Raw genomic sequence first — 22,517 nt, 5'->3', positions numbered from 1 at the left:
GGTTTCAAAGTGCTGTGTAATATAGTGATATCAAGAGCTGAGGAGAATGTCTTTAAGCCCAGCTTTTTAAACTTCTCTTCTTTAGGACTAATTCTTTCTGAAGCAAACCCGGGGAGTCAATTGTGGATTTGGCAGGAGATGCCAAGCTCTTAAAAACACAGTGGGAGAGGCTGCTGGGGTGAGCCACTTCCAGTCAGCATGAGCTGGAACTGAGGTAACTGAGGGAGATTGCAGCACATTCAGATTCCTATTTCATAATGTATAATGAGCAGACTAAAAGCACTTTTTAAAAATAGAACTTTTTTTTTTTTTTTTTTTTTTTTTTTTTTTTTTTTAACTGGAAAATCAAATATATTTCAATCAGGTACTTCAGGCTTTGGTACCTATGAAAGAAAAATGACATTATTTTTGGCATGGAAAGAGTATTGGAAGATTTAGAAAAGAAAATGGATAGCTACTGCATGAAAGTAGCTTTTAATGTGCTGATCCCCAGAGGTGTTGCCCCTTGGGCTGCGAGCTGACTGCAGGCACAAGAATTGATGTGATGTTTGCTGCCTTTCCAGTGGTGATTAACTTTGAGAAAATAAATGTAATTAGTTAAAGTATGTTATATTTCATGTTCCTACTGAATGTTATCATTTAAGAATAGTACTTACATTTATTAGAAACACCTCTTTAAGAGTATGGTTTTGTTGAGTTTTTTCCTAAAATAAATTTATCTGAGTCTTAATAATTCCAGTGCCAAGGATTAAGGTCTCTGTTACAGGCAGCCAATACAGTAGCTCCTACTGTTCTACTTCTTCCACAGAATTTTGTGAATAAAGGGAATTTGGTTAAAAAAACCAAATAGACAGCACCAGGCATGGATTCACTTGCAGGATGTGTCCTGTGTGCAGGGACAGCCTTGTGCCTCCAGTCCTCATGAACCATGGGTGGGTTTCCTGGATGGTTCTGAGTTTATTTACATGTCAGAGGTGATTTATGGGTCATAGTGTTTGTTTTAAATGAGTTAAGAAGTGAAGAATTAATTTATCTTACAATTAATAAATTGTAAGTATCTAGATTTTCTGGCTTACCAGATGAAGATTTTGGTATTCTCTCATATTTAACATTTCATTATGAACTGAATTTACAATAAAGTACAGGTTTTAATTTTGATAAAATTATTACTGGATAATGTGCATTGCTAACTTTCTCTGTTTGCCCATAATAGTCCAGTTTATCCAGATATTGCAGGAAAGGTCATCTAAGAGCTACTTGAATCAAGTACGGCGTGCTGGCAATGTGAAATGCCACCTTTTAAAAGCAAGACATAAAAAAGTCCTTTAACTTTACTGCTACTTTTCCCCCTCTTTCCCAATAATGTAGCTATGTGCTGATTGTATGGCAGTACATTCAGATTCCTTGATCAAATGTTCTCCATAATTGTGCAGACCTTGATCCTATAAAGCCCTTGCACTCTTCACACAGAAGCTTTGCTTTGTTCTGTATTATTCATTCGAAGACGGAAATAATGCTTTGCAGTCAGTTTATTTTGATATTCTGAAACCAGTAAACAGTGTCTATGTCAGGGGTAAGGCACTAAGGTTAGCTGCCGAGTCTGGTTCTGTTGCATAGCTGTTCTGGGGTTAAGAAATGTACTTAGTGTTCCAGATCTCTGATATTATTCATAATTCTAGAGTAAAAAAGAGTCATTTAATGGAAAGCAAAAATTTTTGAAACACGTAACATCATGTCATGCAAAAGACAGGCAGCGAGAGGATCGGATTGCATCTGAGTGTTTTCCAGCATTGAAAATATGGTAGAAATGTGGCAATACTTCCCCAAAAGTAATATGTTCTTCCTCAACTGCATTATTTACCAGAAACATGGGAGTTGTGGGGATTTGGGTTGGTGTGGCAGTGATTTTAATCCACCATCTGCCTCCCTAGACCCTAATAGCCTTTCATTTATTTCATATTCACTAGGGCGTAGAAAATGCTCAGGGTGTTTAAAATATTACGTGGTTTAAAAAGAACTAGATAGAAGAAATTGTAATTATTAAGTACAGGGGGAATTGCAGTGAAAAGTTTTTGAGTGCTTTCCAGGAGTATGCACAAGCTCAGACTTGCCTGATCTATTTCCACTTACGTCCTTTCACAGTCTCTTTTTCTGAGCCATTTGGGAAGCGTTCTTATCTGCACATTGCTCTGTAAGGGGTAGGTGTGCCATCTGCATATTATGGTAAATTAGAGGATCCATCCATCTACTATCTTAGATGAGTATGTCTTTCCTGCAGGACTTTGTTAAATTGTGTAAATTTAATTTTCACATCCCTTCTGGAATATTGCACAAAACTAATTTTATGACTGTAGGGTTTGAAAGCAGAAGGGGCAGTAAGTTAATATAATTAATCATTGTGTCATTGCTGCAGAATAATGGACTAATTCTCTTCCTAATTTCCAGTTACTTATCATTTGAAATCTCACAGGGAAAACAGCACTGTGTAGAACGAACAAGGAACAACCAATTAAAGTAAGTGTTTTGTTTCATCATCTTAAGCAACTGTAACAGAACTGAGGAAACTCTGGTTGTGATTTATTAGTTGCATTTTTTTAGGTTTTATGTACAGTTGGATATTTGACTGAACTGCTTCATACGGAAAAAGTAATGAATTTCCCCATATTGACATATTTTTGTACATCAAATCACAGTCAAGTACACAGAATAATTAACTTGAGTTAAAATGAACAAAACAACCCCTTGTTAAAAATCTTAGATATTTTTTATGCCATCTCTGAAACATTACCCCCCCCCGCAATTATAAAACATCAGCTGTGATCTGCCAGCGGGTCCTAATTTGAGCCTCTTAAATGAAATACTTATGTTTTACTTACAGGACTGTTTTGAATATGTATTTTATGGCTGATTATTTTAAATGTACATACTACCTGTCACTCATTTTGGTGTGGGAATGTGGGCTCTACTAAATCTTTGAAGCTTCAGGTTTAGACTGGCACAACAAAGATGGCCAACATCTCCCACTGGGTTTGGAATCTGGATTATTTTAGGGAGAATACCAAGAAGGTGAAAGAGAACAAATAGGAAGGAAGCACTGGGAAATACTGGATCAGAGATGGAGTAAGGGAGGAGCTGGGGAAAAAAACATCTCAGAAGTGACTGTGTGGAGCCCATAAAGATGCAGCTGAGTGCCAGATGAGGTGATAGAATGGCAGAGTGGGAATGGAGGAGTGAGTAGGAAGTTTTGGCATGTGTGAGATTAGACTCCGTAGGATGGGTAGGACAGGAAGTGAATAGAAGAGGAAGATAATTTAGTAGCTTCTGTTGCTGTATAGAGTTCAGCATCATTTCTGGCAGCAAGCTGGGAAGCATTTAAAGGCTGAGCTTTCAACTAAAAATTCACATTAAGTAGAGGCCCAGTAACTCTGTCTGAAATGTTAAAGCAAAACCACCAAACAAGGCAGCATTTTCCCCACTGTTTTTTATGTAAGTACAGCTAATTGAACTGAACTTGGAGGAAATACTAACTTGAACCTTTTTATTTTCTTTCCTTGAATAGGAATTAGCATGAACTGTTTGTTAGTTTGAAGTTTTACTAATTTGGAACAACTTTAGTCACTGCTGAACCAAAATGAGAACCAAACTGAATAACTAACATATTTGACTGTCTAAGTAGATGCAAAATTTCCCGACCAGTTTGCAGCAATACTGTTTTCTGCATTTTTTGTTTTGATTCCACTTTTCATTTACCCAGCCTAGATTCCTTCTAGGCTCCTGCTTTGAATCAGGTGGTGCTATAGCTTGTAAAAACCTTCTGGTGGGATGAGTTGGAGAGAATTCTTATTGGAGTTTAGACTGTGTGAATAGCATTGCTCAGAGTCCTCTTTTTTTGATATTGCTCGATTACTGCTTCCATCCTCACAAGGAATTTCAGGAAAGGTGCAGAGGAATGACCTACTTGCCTGCCAGACACTCGGGAGAGTATTTCTCCATGTTGTGCTGCGAAGTCAGCTGTCCTCACTGCCTAATTGTCAGATGAGCATTGCTGTGACAAGTGACTTGGAAAAAACAGGTGTTGGGTGGGTTTTCATCTAGAGCTGACATCAGGTGTTTTTAGGAAAAAAGCTGGGAGATTCATCTAGAAATTGCCACGCAAGAGTTCATGCCAGTTACGTTGTTAGCTAACTTAAATGCTGCACAAGCAAGCTTTTGGAGTTTGATTTTTGTTTTCCTCTCTCTGGAGAACATGGTGTCAAGAGCCCATTTTTTATTTTAAGGATAGTCTCAAAAGACTTGATTGTTCTTTGATCCTAATGCTGTGCTGAAGGTAGTTCAAAGTTATAAGGAGTTATGTCTGCTGTGTCTTAATGAAATGCTTGTCTGAAATTGTACTGATAGCCTGCTGTGAAAAGATCAATTTGCCATCAGCAACTGAGTGTACTTGATGCTCAATTTAGTTCACCCAACTATTTCACGTTCGTTCCCTGTAGTAAAACAAAAGGGTCCTGAGAATTAATTACAGTGTTAGCATCTGCTCATGGCAGCTTTGCTGATATACTTGATGGAATAAGATACTTTAGGTGGGAGGGAGATGGAGTGTAAAGTTTTCCCCCCTGCCATTTCTTATGCAAATATCTTTTAAAGGACAGGCTCCTCTGGTGTTTCCTGCACTTTTTCTTTTGGAATTAGAGCACTCAGTTGTGTTTAAAACTAGCAAATACTAATTGCTTCCAAATAATTTGTGTTACGACAAATTTTCTAGTTCATGTTTCCATAACTATTGCTGGCTGCACAGTGGAGTATTGTTTATTTGAATGTTGGTAATAACATTTCTTAGTTTAAAGTAAATCCCAAACATTTTGGAGGATCAGTAGATGAATGAGAAGTCGTTGAAATTGCGGGTTCCTGAGATTCCAAATGTTGCATCTTGTGTTAGTGTAATTCCAGCTCTCTCTGCCAAGCACACTGTGGAGCAGCCTTGAATGCTGGACAAGAACACTTTTGTCTTGTGCAAAGTCTTCTTTTAACAGTTTCACCTTTTTTAACATTAAAAGAAGTCCGTGTGCTTACAATGCCAACCTAAACTGAAGTTTGATTGTGTTGAACACATAAACTGAGCTGCAACACAAGCACACAAAATATCAGCAACTTTAGGATTTTAATATTTGATAATTTTGTACTTTAATGCATATTCAAGTAAATAACTATTGGTCACTTGGTCTAGGAGAAGGATCAGGTCCTGTGATTTTTGCCCAGCCTTTTTTTTTTCCTGAACCATCACAAAGTATAAATTCTCTTTCTTGGAATGCCTGAGAAAACATGATCTCTCAAATCTAAGAGATTTCCATTATTTGTAAGTTGTCTGTAAGTTCTGTCATGTCAGATTTGAAATGTGTTCATCCACAGCACTGTATTTTGGAGAGGATCATCTTAGATTTCTGTGAGAGAGTGCTTGAAATTTAATCTTGACATGGATGATTGTGATGTCTATAATGGTGGTAGAGTTGTCCTGTTTACATTGGAGAACAATTTTACTTCATGTAATTATAATAAACTCCCGAAATTTGGTGAAGTAAGACCAGGTTCATTTAAATTTTCTGCCCATTAGGTAGCCATGTACCAAATGCTTTTCCCTTCTTAACCCCTAAGAAGATTGTTGAAGCAGTGCCTGACACTGGTAAGGTGCAGTGGTAGTTAATACTGAAGAGACAAGAAAACTATATAAATTAAATACTTAGTGAATTAATACTCTTATAAAACTGCAGTAACATAGTGTGACATTTAATATACATACCTGCGTATCTGGTTTCTTTTATCCTCTGAAATTTTAACTGAAGGTTCAAAGGGTTTTTCTTTGCTTCTCATTAGTGCAGCAATGGAAGAGCATTTCTGCATTTTGCAGATATGCTTTATTAGAACATCACATGGCATGAAACTTAAATTCTGCATGTAGAACATTTTTTGAGAGAACATTTGCTGCTCCTCCAGACAAACACATTCTCTAAATAATTATTTTTGTATCTACTTAGCAAGGCCATCCTAATCAGGAAAAAGTCATATTTATTTATAAAAATAAGGTGGTTACTTATTAAAAGTGCTCCTGAGAATGTTTGTGATCTCTTTAGACATGTGTGGATACTCAGGTGAATTGAAAACTATGATTTATAGTTATAACTTGAATATAGTTCTTATCAAGGTATATGCTTCATGTCTTGTTTGGCAATATTGAGGGGACAGAAAAGAAGAAACTTGTTCTATCATACTTTAATTTTTATATTACATGGTAATTGTTACCTTGAAAATAGATTCTACATATTTACATAAGCTAACAGGCTTCCAAACCAATTTTTTCTGTGTTAGCTTTGGTCCACAAGGCATGCAGAATCTTCTGATCTCCATTCCTTGCATGAGAAATAATTGTCAAAAAGAAGTGGGTTTTTAAAAAATACTTCAGCAAAAGAGAAATGGGAATTTGTATGTACTTTCAATTTGATAGGGGAACAATTTTTTTTGTTGTTGTTTGTTTGGTTTTTTGTTTGTTTCGGTGTGGGAAAAGTACTCCTGATAACCTAATATTTAATAGAGCTGGGAGGAAAACTAGGTTTTGTACACCACTTATTTCTCTAGACATTGAAATGTCTTCACCTGGAGAAGCAGCCTATTTTGTGTCTAACATTTTTCATTAGCGGTACTAATTAACAATAGCTAACAAATGATGCTGTTATGCATTAATACTCAGAAGTGCATCCAGGATGGATGGATCCATTGCTGAAACTGGGGACACCTGCTCTCAGGGCAGGATACCAAATGCAGAAATGGTACTGAAGCAGCATGTATTGAGTATTTAATATAGTTCTAAATAGATTGTTCTGTGGATTTTTTCGAAGTAAACATCCTTTGTGTGGTTGCCTGCACTACTTGGACTTGGACTTGATAATTCAGATTGTGCAGGTAGAAGCTCCAGTGGAGGGGTGAGGGAACAATTGTCTTTACCCGTGTTTGGTGTCAGTAAAATATAGAATGCTTTGTTACACTCATATTTAACATAGATCAGTTTTCAAGGCAGATTGTTGCCCTGATTAGCTCCTTACTACACTTGTTTATTTCTGTGGCAAAAAGACCTTTCAGCTTTGAAGGGCCTTCATTACTTATCTGTCCTTGATTTGTGGTAGCTACATATGTCACATTGCAACCTTCACCTCCTTTTATGGTAGCAAAAGGGTTTCCAGTCCACCTTAAAATACTTCAGGTGTTGAACTCAAGTGTAGTTAAGAAAAATATATTCAATAAAGTCCTTCTTTCAAATAACCTCTGTTGACCATGGTTGGGCATATGGGGGAAATGTACACATAACAAAACTCTCCTTTCTTCTATTCTCATTTTAGTCCAGCTCATAAGTTTGCCAGATATTGATTTCTTTTTCCCTGAGTTTTCCTAAAATAATGAATGATTAAATCAAACTAAAGTTATTACTTATGAAGTTAAAGCACAACTGCTAATTTTTTCGTGCTCCTGTACCTACCAGAGAGCCAACCAAATGGACTTTTTTTTTGCGGGATGTTTTTATTTTGTTGTTTCCTTGTTTGTTGGCTGCTTTGCACTGAAACAATGTTTTCATGTGTTTCCTTACCCAAGGCAGAAAAGTCTTGATTTGGACTTGTCTAATTTCTCATGTTTTTACTGTGTAGGTATAGAAAGGTTACAGTGTTGGATTTTTAGATGATTTCTCTTTTCATGTATTGTCTGCAAACCAGAAGTTTAGAGGGAAGGTAGGGAATTATATTAGAACAAGTCTTTAATAAACCGTCACAACAGGTGCATATATTTTATTGGAGGCTGTTCTGTTGTCACAGCCCAATGCCTATTAAGATAAATATTTATGGAAGAGGCTGTTTTTCACCTGCATGTCTTATTTCACTTATATTAGGTGTTTTTAACTATGGAAACCACTTCATAGTCTTTGTACAGCAGTCTGTGCAAAAATTCTGCAATAGCTTGTGTTGTAACTGAAAAACTTTCAGGGGTCTTCCAGTTGAAAAGTTTGGAACAAGTGCATTAAATTTGATGACAGGCAGCCTTTAAGGAGGAATACAGACAGTTGCATTGGATGGGAATAGTAAAGTAGCAGTAAGAATTAAGTTTTACTCTTGACATTTCTCTTCAGTAAGTAACTATTTTACAACAGTGCTTGTAATTCACGTGCCCCATTTGTATTCTTAAATTTTGGTGGATTTCTGCACTTTACAGCTCTTCAAACTGCATGTTGATGGCAGTAAAAAGGAATGACATTTAATTCAGTATCACTGAGTTTTCATTTTCAAGGAATATCTTAAGTAAAATGCACCAATGTGGTATACTCTGGAAGATCCTAGGGCCAGTTTTCTGTACCCTTTCCCCCCTTGCCAATCTTTGAGAGCCAATCTTTGAGATTATAGATGTTATTTTGAGAATTTTTTTGCATAAAGTAGATAGCTAAGCATGTGTCTGTGTGTACTCAACCATGTGTGTTCCTGGGAACTTTTTTATTTAATGTAAAAGACAAATTGGTACCTTCCCTGTTCATAATAACAAAATATGGAATTAAGGAATGCATACATTTGATTGTGGCAGAAAACCAAACACAAAAGAACAGCACTGAGAACAAGACAGCAGGGTTAATGTAACTTTTAGAGAGAAAGGCATGTTTGGTTGCTTACCTTTTTCTTCTACTTAATATAATTACCTCATTTGTGACTTTGCATTAAAATCTGCCTTACTGTTGTGTAGAAAAATAATTTTTAATTACCGCTACCTTCAGTGCATTTTCAGAGACCCAGTGAAATCTGTAATTACTTGCAATTTTGTAATTAATTTTAAATACATAATGACATAGCTATTTACTTATGTAATCTATGTACTGGTACGTAACTTCATGCAGCATACAGTGCTTTTTATTGGCAGGCACATGTTTAGCCGATTCTTGATTTAATTTTTTAATGATAAACCTTAAAGCTCTTAAAGTTGAGAATTTTGTGTGTAAATACTGAGTGACTGAACTGTTTTGATTGGTATCAGACAATTTTAAGGCTGGCTTTACATGTTTAAGCTAGCTTTATGAATGTTACATTATGAAAGCTTTAATGCTGAGAATACCAAGTATCAGTATACAAAATACCAAGAGATTTTTCTGCAATCATGTCTAAAGCACTTTCTCTTTTATATTTACTATGGGAAAAGTATTGAACTGGATGCCATGACTTGCAAATTGATCCCCATCTCAATGGTAAAATCAGTAAATGTTTGATCTGAAAGGAAGAAATATTGATGATTTCTGAATATAAATTCTAACAAGTCTTTGTGCAGTGGCCTCCACTCCTCATCTGAGGTCACAGAACCTTTTATAAATGATAGCTTGATCCTCTCTAGGTTATTAAAAGGGAAATGTAGAATAAAGATGCCACCTTGTGGGTGAACTAAATGATGCACTAGATGATTCAAAATGTTTAACAAATAAATTCTAGACTGGCTGCTGGAAATTGAGTTTATTTTTTCGGAAAAATTTAATTTTGGAGTTTACATAAATGAATTTTTAATGGAATATCTAAGTAACTACAGTTGGACCATTCTGGAGTAGGTGTTAAATGACTGCTAAAAATAGCACTTGTAATCACCACATAATTTTGGCATCAAATTCAATGCATTATTCCTAATGTATTGAAGCACAATTTTAATGCTGTCATCCTAACTTTATTGAGTGACCAAAAAACCACAACCAACCAACCAACCAACCAACCACCACAACAAAAACAAAAACCAAAAAACCCCACAAAAACCCCACAAAAAACAACAACCCCCCCCCCCAAACCATCCCAAAAGCAAAACCCCCAAACAATAAAACCCCAACCAACCAACCAAAAACCCCAAAACAACAACAACAAAAACCCAAAACAAAAAAAAAAAAAAAAAAAAAAGGAAGATTTTGTAGATATTCCCTGTAGGAAAAGAGAATGGTGATGCTTTTGGGTTCCTGTGCTGGAATTCTCAATGTATACCAAGATTAACACATTGCATGCATTAATTTGTCATTCTTAATTGCATGTCATGAATTTTTTGCAGCATTCAATGAAAGACCAGGTGTCTACAGACCTTGGTGCTATGGTTTTGAATCATCTTTGCCGTGGGCAGGTTAATATAGAATGCTCTGGATTTTTAGGACTTCATTTCAGTGGTTTTTGACTCATTAAGTGGTAATGGCCTCTCACAGCTGTTCTATTTAGGGAACACAATTGAGAAAAATGGTACTAATACCTCTATTCTTGTACAGATTTTTGGAGATTCATTCATTATGGATTTTCCTTTGGAAAATCCATGTTTGCTGTGCACCCCAGGTTTCTTGCATAAGAATCTTACAAACTCTTCAGGGTCACTTAAGCTTGTCTGTGGCATTGTGAATCTTTGATGTGACACTGGTGTGAGGAACACTTTCTGCTTATTTAAGATACTATGAACAACATCCTGTTCCTTTGGCTTTGGATTTATTTCTTCCTGGTTTGTCCGCAGGTTTCAGGAGGATTGTTAATGTAACTGACATATATACCTTGGTAGGACTCTTCTTTTCCATGAAACTTGGTTCAGATTAGGCCAAGGCAACTCCTATCTCCCTTTTTATGGACAATTGGATTCATGCAGGTGGGGGCTCTACTGTGCTACTGAGCAAGTCATTGCTGGCAATTAATTTCTCTACATTTGGCATCTCAGGTCACTTTATAATGGCATGGTTTTACTACTAGCCAAGAGATAGAGACAGACCTTTTATTTGGTGGATGGAATAGTAGAGGAATTCCTGATACCTGGTCACAGCTCTGAAATCTTCTTGCTCTCATGATGCCCCTATGAGCTGCTGAGAAGACTGTGGGAGGTTGCAGTAGCACAGAACCTTCCCTGCAAGCTCTGCTGTCTGAGGGCTCTCCTGGGGGCTGAATAGTAGTGTGGTGGCTTTTCTCAGCTGATGTTGACCACAAGAGGTCATGTATTAAAAAAAAAAAAAAAATCTATTACAGCGCTTTGTAAAATATTCCTAGACTGAAGATGTTTTAGTCTATTCTGCATTATGCTCTGAGTTACCTGCCTTGGGCATCCTTTGGAAATAATCAATGACATCAGAATCATCCAAGAAGTCAAGCAATAAGTGCCAGATGCAGATTATTTTTTGTGTATGGTTTTGCACAACTTTTAATAACCTCATGCCCCATTATTTCAGTGGTGCTTATGTATATTTAAACACTAGTGCAAAAAAATTAACGTAGTATTTGCTGGTTCAAAATCTAATACTGCAGCTGTTTTTTCCTAACATCCTGTAAGAGTGCTTTCAATTTGAATGATTTTTCTCTTCTATGGCAGCTGGGTATTCTGAACTTAATGTTTTGTGCCCTGCTCAGAAATTATAGGGTATACAAAATACACCCTGAAATTCATTCAAACTTTTAAAACTTATTATGTCTAGTGGAGGCAGATTTGAGATTACTAAGGTTTCTGGTTGAAGTACTCCAAGCAGAAATCCATACTCCATTAGGTTCTGAAACATTATGTGACCTTAATTTTCCAGGTATTTTGCCCTTCAAATTGAAGATAGTATTTTAATAGTATTTAAGTCTCCTGAAGAGCCTTGTAATATGATAGGCTTAAGTTGTGAAACATTTGAACAAAATGAAAGATAAAAAAGAAATTTGCGATTTTGTATTTTTTAAATGTACAGCAACATAAAGATATGCATCAAATAACACATTGAAATAGGTGATAAAAATTGTGTATTTTCAGCGCATTTTCCAGTGAAATTATGTGTATGTGCAATCAAATATATTTCTTGTATGAAGGTCTTTCTTTGCATTTGGCTTTTTTAGGCAGAGGCATTTCCAATGATTTGAATCTAGGGATTTGTCTTTTATGTTGTGGTGTACTTCTCATAAAATTTTACTTGCAGAGCAGATGTAGGATCACATCTCAGGAGATGATAAAGAATTTCAGAGCTAAACTTAGTTTGTGGGGGAAAAAAGAGAAGAATTAACTTTAAAAAATCTTACAGAAAAAGTTAGGGGAGAAGTTTATGTTTTCCTATTAATAAATGCAATGTTTTCCTTCAGCAATATTAAATACAAGGAAATGAAAATTTTCAGCAACTGGTGGTATGCCCAGCTCCATAAGATGTTAGAACTGGACCTAATAAGTGACAGCAATGGCTTCTGATATTTTATCCCCTCTAACATAATCCTGAGCAATCCCATGGCTATGTAGTATGACAGAGGCAAAATACATCAATGCCAAAAACCTGGATAAAAGGAAAAGTATGTAATTGAACTATAAGGGTGCCTATTCTGTATGTGAAATTATATATATTCATGTGTATATTTCTATATTTTGTAAGTGTGTATCTTGATGGTTACCCTAAGTTTTTGTTTTGTTTTGTTTGTTTGTTTTTGTCTAAAAATCATGTTTTATTCATATGCACCAAAATAGTGCTAATGGCAGGGTTTTCTGTAACTACATAGAACACTGATTGCTATTATATGCTGTAACAACTTAGTGTAGGTTGCCTTACCAAAGGTTTTCATTAATTTGCTGATAAGCCCAAAGTATTATTGAATGGAACATCCTTTTGACAGTCCTGTGTGTTGATAACTGCCTAACAGATTATACAAATGTCACAATGTCAAACAGAATGGCCTGGGATGTGGATGTCAGCACTGAGACATTTTTCAGTCACAGTTTCAGGCTGGGCATTCTAGTTACTGAGCACATGAAGGAATGCAAAACATAACCCAGCAGGCAACCATTAATTGCATTTTGCTTGTCTGAGCTGCTGTTTGCCTGTTTTAGGCTGCCAAACACTGAACTTATTAGCTGTTTCCCAGTCCTGGGGGTTTGCTGCATATTTGGGATCCTTCTCTGAGAACTGCAAGTGCAGTGGTCAGTGCTGGCTAGTGAATTGGGTCTTAGTGGCTGGTGACGTTTTGGTGAAGTCAGAATAAACTCCTTTTGCTGACAAGGCTGCCAGTGCTGGTTTTAAAGCATCGCATGCTGCCTTGGCACTTGGTGAGTGTGAACATTCACCCTGTATTTCTGCCAAGCTAGGAGTAGGACAACTGTGAGTGCAGAAAGGCAGCCAGGAATCTTGAATCAGAGCCGTGAAAAATGATGTCCCCTTTAGTCTGTGTTTGTGGGTTTTATTTTGCCAAAACCTGCAAACTTGACCTCTGATTTGCTAAATTTTACTAACTAGCAACTGCAAGCAATCTAAACAAGGCTGTTTCAAATTATTCAAGATTGTGTGTGTGTGTGTGTATGTATATATATATATATTATTTTTTTTTATTTTTTCCCCCATCTAGAAAGCTGTGAAGTTTTGTGTCTACTTTACTAAGAATAATTAGCCCAGGACTCTGAAATGCACAGAAGGAAAGAGGAAAGAGGTTAGGAAGACTGTGGAAAGGAAAATGTCACCAGAATATGAAAAGGTTAAAAACTTATAAAAATTTCTAATGTTGGTGGGGTTAAAAATGTTCTTTATCAGATTTTTAGAAGTACTGAGTATACACCATAACACATCCACTTACTACTTAGAATTTTTGTGAGCCATAATTTTTGTAATCCCATTAGTCTTTATTGAGAGAACAGGCTTCAGTCTGATGCTGAAAGGATGAATCTGTTTTTATGTCTTACTCTCACTAAGAACTTAATAAACTTGTGGTCACAGTGTTTCTGCCCTTTGCAGAATTTCTTCGCAGGGGTTACAAGATGTCACTTGTAATTACAATCTTGTAACTTCTGTGGTTCTGCAACGCAAACACTCTCTGGCATTCCCAGACTAAATCAAACTTTTCTGTGCTTCACGTTCCAGTCACAGATAAAAATGTTTTATATCATAAAATACTGGGCAAGAATGTTTCTATCTATCATTTTACAAGAGAAGAACAAACCTATGTTTTATCTTTGAAGAAACAACATGATCTTGTCCTTTTAAATGAAAGGAGAGATCCTTCCCCTGTGAAAATTAAATCCTCCACAGTTTGTAGTTGCTTTTTAAACTCCTCAGCCTGACAGTGAGATCGTGTAATCTGATAATAGCATGCCTGAGGCTTATTGTGATTTTTTGGGCAGTGGTATTAGCAGATGCTGTGCTCTGTTGATTTTAGTCACTTAGGGTTTGATCCTGATCCCACTGACCTAAGTGTAAGTGTAGTGTGACTACACTGACTTCACTGGAATTACCATAAACATTTCGGGGTAACAGAAAGCCGCATTTAATCACATTTGTTGTTCTGCTGTGGGCTTTTCAGAAGTGACTAAAGAAAGAAAGGTAGAGGTGACGTTTCCCATCTCTTTGTGATGGCTTTCTTAATTCAAAGAGTGTTTGTTGCTGACCAGGTAGAATTGCCATGTATCTGTCTGCATGTTTGTACTGACGACTCAAGGTCTCTGTGCTAAATGCACACACTAGTTAAATTTCCTTTGTCTTACAGCCAGTTTGAGTTGCTTTAAGATTCCTGTCTGTGCCTTGTCACTAGAACTTCTCTTTATTCATGAACCTTCTAACTGACTTTATAGCCACTTTGAAGGTGATATGAATATATTTGATTGTCTGTGGTTGGATGGAGTAATTTGACATGTTCTGGAAGTGGTAAGCAGTTGGTGTTGGTAAGTGGCCATAAATAAAAACTAGCAAAAATGTAGGATCTAATCCTGCAGTCATTTTTTCCCCTTTGATGCTGTCATTGGGAGATCTGTCTTTATAACAGGGACTAAGGCATCAGGATTGTACAGAACAGAAATTGTGGCTTGTTCACAGCAGATTTTATAGCACAGATGTCTTCAGTGGCACAAATGTGAATGTTTCCTATTTAGTGAGGGCTTTTTCTTAACTCTGGAGGCTTTTCAGACTGCCAAACAAAACTCTCCATGGCAGACCTTTCAGTTTTTTCTTATAATATAATAAGACTAGTTAATTTGATGCTGAGCCTCATGTGCTTTTTTCCTCCTTTATTTTACTGACCAAAGAAATTTAATGGGAATCCTGTGCCCCTTTGTTTCTCATGGTTCTCAAAATCTCCCATTTCAGTATTTTAAAACTCCAAGAAAAAGATGTTAATGGATGCAGGTGTTAGAGATATCTGTGTAAATAACAACTGACTGCTACTCATAACTGGTGATTAAGTAGTAACCAGTATCTGTAATCTCTGATAATAAACTGGTTCACTGTATTTTTCATGCATCCTCAGTGTAACCTAGAGATAACACAGAAATGTTAAACAAAATCAAGAGGAAAAAGAAAAAGAAGGAGGAGAATGAAAGAGGTTTTTGAGCTTTGTTGTTGTTTTGTGATTCTGATCTCAGTGGCCACAGAAGAAAGCAAATGTGTTGGTCTGGGAGAGAAGGTCTCCAGAAGTGTCCGACCTAAGCCATGGCTTTCTCTTGGCTTGGACTGCCAAGTTGTTGTTCTGGTTTTGTCACTGAGGGCAGGGGTGATCCCATATTCCAGTGCTTCTGCTCCCTGCTCACGCAAAATCTGATGCAGCTGTTAAAGTAAAGGGCTGTAGTGCTGCACAGGACACACCTGGCTCTGGGAACTTCTGGGAACCTCTGGGAAAATGTTCATGTGCTTTTTTAGGAATTTCTAGCCTGCTTTCTAGAAATTCATCTCTCAGCTTTCCAGGCATTTACATTGTGCTTTCTAGGAAATGCCAGCTATGCTTTCTGCTTTCTACTTATATTTCCTCATCGCTTTCCAGGATTATTTCCTTTTTTTTTTGTTTTCTCCTCCTCTAGGCAGGTATTCTCCATAGGTTTTTGCTCTGTACTTTGTATGAATTTCCTTTGCATGTTCTAGAAAATTTTCCTTGTGCTTTCAAGGAATTCATCTCTGCTGTCTAGAAACTTTCTCTGCATTGCCTAGATATTTCCTCTGCAAATTCAAGTAATTTACCCTTTGCTTTCTAAGACATTATATATGTATTTCATAGAAATATTCTACAGGTTTTTGAGGAATAAACCCTCTTCTTTCTAAGAATTTCTCACAGGCTTCCTTGGATTTCACCTTTCATTTTCTGTGAACTACATCCTTTTCATTTAAACTGAGGGTAAAAACATACTACTCACAAATGGTTATGTATTGATTTATTAGTAGGCCTTTTGTGTTGAGCCTTTAGTTTTCCCAAGCTGCAATGAGGTCCTGGCCCCATTTTCTTCTGTTCTAGGTGTTGCTCGTTTATAAGTAAAATTGTAGGACAAGGCCTCAGTGTGCATTCATAGCTCTTGCAGTACTTGTCTTCCAGTAGGAATCATCTGCCATGTAATAATATTTTAGAAAGTTAATTGTGATAACTGACTTTATCTTAATTTAACAGGTAAGGAAAATTGTAGCAGGAGGGTGATGTAATTTATCAATTCCCAGAGGATCTTAGAGAAGATTTAATTTCTAGCTCAATTTAAAAGCAGATATGCCAAAAGTAGAAGTGAACAGTCAATAAGGGTTGAACCCCAGCATTCTGGTTTGCTTTGGTTTTTTAAATCAAGTTCAGGTATTGCAGATGCTAAAAATCATAGAGGAATTGAAACAAAAGAAAATCTAGAATGTTAAATTCTATTATATTGGCCACATAGCTCCCACTTTCCAACACCATAAAGTTCAAAGTGGGAGTTCACAGTCTGGCCATTTTTTATCCATGATGGACACCATGTCTCTTGGTATGCCCACCTTGACCGGCAACAGTTAAATGCAGCAACGTGAGCCCTCACTTTCTTGGATATCTCTCAGTTTTAACTTTGGTCAAAAGCACCTACAAATACCTGTGGGTTGGGGAAGAAAACAATCTTCAAATTGCTCTTTGGTGGCGTTGTCAATTCACAAAAGAAAAGAAAGCAGACTGCAAATGTGATAGGGAAATGCCTCTAGGTGCTGAAAGCTGTCACATAACAATTCCTCCTCTCTTTGCCTGTTTGTGTCACTCGATATTAAAAAAAGGCAGGTATTAATCTGTTCCTCCTGTACAACTTTTAGTTGTATAAAATGTGCTTTTATCATAGTTACCTCGAGTGGTTAAGGCAGGTAATTCACTGCTGGAGTGTTTGAGATTCATGGGGCAGTCTGCCACATAATTTGCTCATTCTTTAACTGGTTAATTAAATACATTTTCTATACGTTCTAGTTTCAGAGAATTACAAAAGCTTGCAAATTAATCAGTTAGGTACACAGAGATGGGGTAGGCTTTCCTTGGTGTCTTGCTCTATGGTTCTGACACCCACAGGGGTCTGAGAAAGACTACATAACTCTCATGAGGGGATTAAAACAACATGAATAGGAAATCTTAATCAAAAGCTAATGTAAAAATCTGTATTTTTCTTTTCTCTTTTTTTCCTTTTAAAATTTATTCTATATTGTCAGTAATTTGAATTAAAAGAGATGTAGGCCCCTCCCATATTTATTGCTTTGTTGATTTATATACTTTGAACTAATAGTATATTCTTGTGCTGTGACAAAGGGTTTACATTACTGTTTGTCAAAAAGTTATTCTTTCTTTTTCTTGAATTGTCATTCACAATATTAAAGAGAAAACTCCATATCCCTCAGTTTATTGATTTATCAACAGGAGATTTTACTCTAGTCAGAATTTTTAATACAAAAATTTTGTTCAGAAGCAAAATGTAAAATAAATTCAGGATTTTAGCCCTTTATTAATGTTTTCAGAACATCTTAAAGAGAACAAAAAGATTTTTACATATCATTAAGCTTATCTCTTTTTTGTGTTAGTTATCACATTTTTTTCCCTGATACATTTCAGAGAACTGTAATAACTTTATCACATTACCGTTAAAAATTTCTTAGATAGTAGGACTAAGAGTATTAATATTGTCAGAGACTTAAATATGGAAATAGGGTATTAATCACGTTTCATGTAAATTGCAAAATGTAGGCTATTGAGTGAGATTAGAAGTTATCTCATGATAAAAGCACTCTATCAGAAAAGAACATTCTCTTAAGTAGTTTTTGTCTCCATGTAAGTATTTTGTACTATTGTTTTCTAATAAGTCATCTGTCATTCAAATACAAAAGTCCTCGATCTGGGAAATGAGGGGCTAGGATGGAACCAGAGGGCCTTAAGGATGTTCAAATGACATCTGAGATTATCTCTGAGGTGCATCAGAGGCAATGGAGCAGAGGAGATTTTGCAGAATGCCAGCTGAAAACCTGGTTCTTGTTTTCTGCAGGGATGCAGGTTGTATGCTCTCAGCTTAAGCCAGTGTTTTCCATTTTCTTGCAGCTTGGATCCTTCTTTTAGCTCACTGATGACTCCCTGTGTCTAAAATGCTAACACCCTCATGATCTCCAGGGACTGAAGCCCCCCTTCTCCTGAGGTGAGTAGTGTAGCTTTTGTCACTGCTCAGGGCAGCAGCAGCCTCAGCATGAGGAGCAGGTGCTTGCTGAGGGATGACCCCAGATTTTGGCACTCTGATCCCTGTCCTGCTGCAGCTGAGCCAGTTGGAGGCAGTTTCCTGCGCTTCACTTCCAGTAGCCATTTACAATGGCAGAATAAGTCTCTTTTATAAATTGGGCAACTTGATGATATTCCAAGAGTTAACAAGTTGTTAATCCCCCTACACTTCCAGGGGTTGCTTCTTCTCTGTTGTCTGCTGTGGAGGAACTGACCTCTGACCTTCTTGCCTGGAAATGTTTAGCTAACCTTTCCTTCTTTGGTGCATTTTAACTCCCTCAGAGTCTTTTTGTGCAGCTTTTTTGAAAAAAGTAGACTTTGAGGAATTGCATGCAAATCAGCTCTCCAGGGGAATTGCAAGAGTACCCAGAAATCCTGGCTTTTGTTATCCCTGTTTTGGCAGCACTGCTGAAGTATGTCCTCACATGATGCCAGTTAGAAGTAAAAGTTCATTTTTATTGGATGCTCCAGATCAACAGCTTCCCAGGTTTATTGAAGTATTTAGAAATCCCCTTAAAATGTGTGCTATACCATTTGCTTTGAAGGAAAAATCTATTCTAGTTTTGTACTGTCTGGTGGAAAAAAATGTTTGCTTTTTCAATCTCTGAATGCACCCAGTGATTCCGTAGCTAAAAAAGCTGAAGTATCATTTTTGACTGTTTTTTGTCTTTGCAGAGCTGCTGTCCAAACCAGCATGCTGTGTTATGCCAATCCATTGCCTTGTCAGTGAGGCAGACAGCTGTAGTTACAATACAAGGCTTTTGTGTTCCACCCGCCCCCTCATCTCTCAGGTTTTATTCCACTTCTTTGAGCAGTGGACACATTCCTGCCAGACTCAGTGTTTTAATTTAATTTGGGCCCACACTATACAAAATTGAACAGATGTCTGAAAGCAGTGAAGACCACAAAATGAACCACGTGCTTAGCTTCATTTGAACCAAGCAATGATGTATTTTTTTTTTGTCTCTGTTGCCCAAAAGATCACTTGGAGGTGTGTGACAAGAGGATCCAACATGGGGAGAGGAGGTAAGGAGACTGGAATTGAACCTAATTTTCTCTGCTATGTATTTTTGAGGTGTGTTTTCAAGACTGGGTGTTTCTTCATCTTCTACAGTCACCAGTGCTCATTTCTCCAAAGTAAATATTGTATTTCCCAATAAAAAAAAAAAAAAAAAAAAAAAAAAAAAAAAAAAAAAAAAAAAAGAGCAAAATCTTTTCCACTAAAAATATTTTTCAACTCTTTTCCCTATAAGACAACTTGACAGTATTTTCAATGGTCATAAAAAGTGCTGGTTTCCAAGAAATTCCTGGGTGGTAGTTCCATCCAGTAGGCAGGCCAGGAATTCCACAGCACTGCCTAAAATAATTAATTCATCAGAAGATAAGTTGAATAAATTAACCTGAAATACTGAACTTCTAAAAATGCTTTATTTTCTAAGACATTTAACAGTATTTTTTTTTTCCACTCAAGGTAATGTAATAAATGAGATTACTTATATAATTTTTTGAAAAGTTGTCATGGTTGTGACATGATGTGCTATCATGCTTTAGGATTGGGCCAATTCTTGCAGAAGGTTTGTCTGCATGAACGCCTCCAGTAGATATATTTTCTTACCACTGTCTAAATGTATGAGGAAATAGATGTTTTAAAGGACTTATTAATCCTACAAATAGCCTAACATTAGATTACATTTACAGGCTTTAAAGGTATTGTGTTTTAAGAAAAAAGCTTTTGGTTTAGGAGTCAGAGTTTGTGTGTCATGGGCAATTCTCTGGTATTCCACCCACTTGTACCTTGCTGTCTTTCAGTTATAGTACCCCACAGCTGTAGAAAAGTGTCTAAATGGTGATTCCATTATAAACATAGAACTTGAAAAGAAGTAAGGCTGAAGCTGGATTTGAAGTTGATTGTCTTTAATTTCTCGGTAGTTCACTCTCGTTGATGTACAGTCTCTTTTCTTATCATTCCTGCAGTAGTTAACATTGATGGAGACATATTTATCCTGCATCATAATCTTCTCTTTCATACTGAAGGGTTTAAAATTGTTCAGTTGAAAACTTTAAAAGCTTTTGTTGGAGGAGTTTGTTACATGTATCTCTGAAAAGAAAATTGAAAAAAGCACTGAAACTGAAATTTCAGAATTATATGCATCATCTTGGAAAGCAACATAAATGGATCCCCTTTCCAGGAGCACTTCTACATATGCATTTCTTTATATTCATATACATGGGTATAAAGTAACTATCATACGAAATTAAAAATATCTGATTATGCAACCAATTATTTGCCTTTGTCACTTTCGTGGAAGATGTGAGTAGGAGGAGGACACACAAAGTCTCAGCAAGGAAAATGAAGCTGTGTAGCCATAGATGTAGGCCACTACTGCAAAAGCAGTGTCAAATTACATTGGATAATCAGCCCTAGAAATTGAAAATATCATAGCTCTCTAGATATGTTACTGGTATCTAAACACTATCCACTTTTAGATTTCCAAGGAGTTATGAAAATGCATGAGAGAATTTGCTTAAATGACACTCTTTTCAAAGAAAATATGCTTGGGAGGCTGTGGGGTTTTTTCAGTATTATATTCAGGAACTGCCACTTCATTAAAAACAGTTTTTATTATGTACATTCTCACTTACGGACAGTTTTTGCAATTCCCAAGCCACAGGCATCATGGAAGGTGGCTTTTTTTTTTTTTTTTTTTTTTTTTTTCTTTCTTTCTTTCTTTCTTTTCTTTTCATTTTATTTACCAATAGCATTTCCAAAGTGACTACCCACTCACTTTGTTTAGTTTCCTAGAGAGCACCTGTGAAATTTCTGGAAATCAGTAGGAAAATGCATGGAAAGCAGCTGGGAAACTGGGAAGCAGCTTTCTAGGAAGCACTTAGTAAATTCCTGAAAGTTAGGGCAGAATTCCTAGAAAACACAGGGAGATTCTCCAAGAACACATGGGAGAAAGAAACCTGTGGAGAAAGATGAATTTTCCTGAAAAGCAAAGTGGTACAGCCTAGAAAGTAGAAGGTAGGAAAAGGAAGAGAGCAGCCAAAGTGAATACTTTCAACAACACACTTAAAATTTCCAGGAAGTTGGCTGTGGATTCCCCAAAAGCACGCAAGGAAGACTTATAAAGCGAAGGGAGAATTCCCAGAAATCTTGTGCAAGGTTATGGGTATGGGGAAAATTGTGGAAAGTGTGGAATATGTGGAAAATTTCCCAGAAAGCTGAGGATATTTCTTGAAAGCAGTGTAATGTACTCCTGCAAAGAATGAAGTAAACTCGTATGATTTGGGTTGTGAATGGGCACTCCTAGAAAGCAGAAGGGGGATTTTCCAGAAATCATGTGGGAATTTGATGGAAAATAGAGAGGAATTCCAGACAATGACAGGTGGCAGCTCATGACACTTTTCAAAGTGAAGCAGAAAACTTGTACCAAACTCTGCAAGTTGCTGATCCTAAGCCTTATAGCACACATGTATGAAGACTGAAACATATTGAGTAGAAAATACTGCAAATATTTTTGTTGGAAAAATCAGATTGCTTCTCTGATAGTGAAAACATATTTTGAACATATCATTGCAAGGTTTAGATCAGTTTATATTAATGTATAATCGATATAGTAAGATTTTTAAATGGTTGCAGAACTTTTTATTATTATCTGTTTTTTGATGAAATTCATCCATTTGGAAGAAAACTAGAAGATGGCAGTCTTGGTACAATAACTGAAGTGAATCACAAGACTACTGCCAAAAAATAAGCCATTAAAAAAACTTCAGGAAAAGTGTAAATATCTTGTAGATGTGTGATATTCTTTAAATTATTCCTGCCTTTCTTACTATCTGATGATTCTCCTTGTCCAATATCTGTGTGAGCACCAAGGTACAGGTCATATTAGATACAGAATTTCTCTTTTCAGTTATAGAGATGTTTATTCTCATTTTCCAGGTAGCCCTTTGTGTCTCATTCATTGCCCCTGTGGCAGAAATCTGAAGCAGCATAAGTTTTGAAAACACTCAAACTCTTCTGTCAAACTGTGTCATTCAGTGCTCTTATTC

General features: G+C 36.6%; 1 long non-coding RNA gene across 1 annotated transcript; it reads left to right on the top strand.

The window, feature by feature from the left end:
- The first annotated feature begins 83 nt into the window (after positions 1 to 83).
- On the top strand, positions 84 to 19,487 carry LOC120754371 (uncharacterized). Its single transcript, XR_005701404.1, has 4 exons — positions 84 to 214; positions 2,446 to 2,514; positions 18,291 to 18,384; positions 19,442 to 19,487. It is a non-coding gene; the product is annotated as an uncharacterized LOC120754371 (long non-coding RNA).
- The last annotated feature ends 3,030 nt before the right edge of the window (positions 19,488 to 22,517 follow it).

This window comes from Hirundo rustica, chromosome 6 (assembly GCF_015227805.2).
Source record: "Hirundo rustica isolate bHirRus1 chromosome 6, bHirRus1.pri.v3, whole genome shotgun sequence".
Classification (NCBI taxonomy): Eukaryota; Metazoa; Chordata; class Aves; order Passeriformes; family Hirundinidae; genus Hirundo; species Hirundo rustica.
Note: the sequence above shows the minus strand (reverse complement) of the source record. Positions and strands in the feature narration are given on the sequence as shown.